General features: G+C 49.3%; 1 non-coding gene across 1 annotated transcript; it reads right to left on the minus strand.

Annotated features, from left to right (window-relative positions):
• Positions 1–2,142: 2,142 nt before the first annotated feature.
• On the minus strand, positions 2,143–2,249 carry LOC126109016 (U6 spliceosomal RNA). The gene has a single exon (XR_007523678.1). It is a non-coding gene; the product is annotated as a U6 spliceosomal RNA (small nuclear RNA).
• Between the last annotated feature and the right edge of the window lie 230 nt (positions 2,250–2,479).

A 2,479-nucleotide genomic window follows, 5' to 3' on the forward strand; every position in this document is an offset into this window, starting at 1 on the left:
ACCCCATTCCACCTGTTACCCCCGCAGAAGTGCAACATGGGATTCGAGCACTCCCATCGAACAAGGCTCCAGGATCTGACGACATAACTGGCCGGGTCCTAAAACAGTTACCTTGGACTGCAATAGTGCGGCTAGCCACTATTTTTAACTGGATACTCACCACTGCGACCTACCCAGCGGCGTGGAAGCACTCTGTTGTGGTACCTGTACCGAAACCCGGCAAAAACCGACGCCTCCCGACGAGTTATCGCCCGATAAGCCTGCTGCCACACGTCAGTAAACTGTTTGAGCGGCTTCTTCTACAACGACTTCAACACATCATCTCTCTCCGCAACATCTTACCCAATGAACAGTTTGGATTTCGGAAAGGACATTCTACCAGTCACCGAATCATCCGAGTCGTCAACGACATCACAACCGCATTCAACAGGAAGGAGTTTTGTGGAGCAGTTCTCCTGGACATTACGAAAGCCTTTGACAGCGTGTGGCATCAGGGGCTCATCTGGAAACTTGTTCGGCCTTCCACGAGCCTACGTCAAGCTGGTTGCCTCATACCTTCACCATCGCACTTTTGCAGTTCGAGTGGACGACGCCCTCTCCACGGCACGGCCGATCTGCGCGGGAGTGCCCCAAGGATCGGTACTTGGACCGGTGCTCTACACCCTGTATACGTCTGATCTCCCCACACCGCCGAGGGTCGAGAAAGCTATATACGCGGATGATACGATGCTGTTCACACGAAGCCGATGGCGCGACGTGATGAGGCCACGTCTTCAGAGTGCCTGCAACTTGTTGGAAGAATGGGCAACGAAATGGCGCATCCGATTCAATCCGGCCAAGACGCAAACGATCGTCTTCACGAAGCGAAGAACCATGCCAACCCGACGACTACGACTGTACAATACGGAACTGGAGTGGCAAGACACAGTGCGCTACCTCGGGGTGATCCTCGATAAGAAACTAACATGGAAACCGCATGTGGACGACATCCGGAACAAAGTATCACAGCGCATGGGAGCGCTGTATCCTATAATCAACGAGGGCTCCGATCTTTCCGTCGAAAATGGCCTATTAATTTATCGCATGTACATTCGTCCCCTCATCGACTACGCGTGCGAAGTTTGGGGTAATGCTGCGAGGACTCATCTACAGAGACTCCAATCCCTTCAGAATAAAATACTTCGGCGGGTATTCCACGTTCACCCGCAATTTCCGCACAAATACCTGCACGAAGCAGCTGAAGAACCAGAAGTGCTCCAGCGTCACCAGGAGATAGCGAGACGTTTCTACGAGAAAGCAACGATGTCCACTAACCCCCTCATCAGAGGCTTGGGGGAAGAACCTGATCCACACGACAGATACAGACGGCCGATCGCACTGCTCGCGAGATAATGCAGCGGTGCCCTTCAAAGTAAATTAGCTCCCTACAACATCATGCACACACCCCGTGTCCGCACACACACAAGCCACACTGCAAATAAAGATGAACAAATTTAACACAACCCTCTCAAGCTGTAGGAAATGCCGAAAGGTAAAACCTACGCCAGACAATTAGCAGATAACCTCAAGAAGCGGGCGGAGCAGAACGGCGCAAACACTTGTTGACGCCGGTTCGGAAAACTGTGGCGGCAGCTCGGCCACACCTTTATCTGTCGTGGACGTTTCTGTTGTCGGATTTTGTTCTACTTGGTCGACGTACTGGGTGGCAATTATTGCACTATATGAAAAAAAGACATAAATTAGTTATAAACTACGGAGTGCACACACTTTATGCAACATATAAACATCACTACAGATATTCGGATTTAGGTTGTTAGGGGGAGATTTTTGTTTTTGACAAATGAAGTTTTGTTTTCCCCCGAAGAAGAGGAAAATTGATTTTAAATTATTTTACGAACATTGATCAAGAAGACTGAGACAAACATGAACTGTTTTTTTTTTGTCACGTGGTTCATGACGTCGGTGCCGGCGAAGGCATCAAGCAGATAGTATTTAGAATGAGATTTTCACTCTGCAGTGGAGTGTGCGCTGATATGAAACTTCCTGGCAGATTAAAACTGTGTTCCCGAACGAGACTCGAACTCGGGACCTTTGCCTTTCGCGGGCACGTGCTCTACCATCTTCTTTTTTGTTTTTTTCTTAAAAAATGTGGAAAGCTTCAAGATTTTGCGTGTCATCCTTGCGCAGGGGCCATGCTAATCTTCTCTGTATCGTTCTAATTTTAGTATATGTACCGCCAAAGCGAGTACGCCATCCGAGCTACCGAAGCACGACTCACGCCCGGTACTCACAGCTTTACTTCTGCCAGTACCTCGTCTCCTACCTTCCAAACTTTACAGAAGCTCTCCTGCGAACCATGCAGAACTAGCACTCCTGAAAGAAAGGATATTGCGGAGACATGGCTTAGCCACAGCCTGGCGGATGTTTCCAGAATGAGATTTTCACTCTGCAGCGGAGTGTGCGCTGATATGAAACTTCC

This window comes from Schistocerca cancellata, chromosome 11 (genome assembly GCF_023864275.1).
Source record: "Schistocerca cancellata isolate TAMUIC-IGC-003103 chromosome 11, iqSchCanc2.1, whole genome shotgun sequence".
Taxonomy (NCBI): domain Eukaryota; kingdom Metazoa; phylum Arthropoda; class Insecta; order Orthoptera; family Acrididae; genus Schistocerca; species Schistocerca cancellata.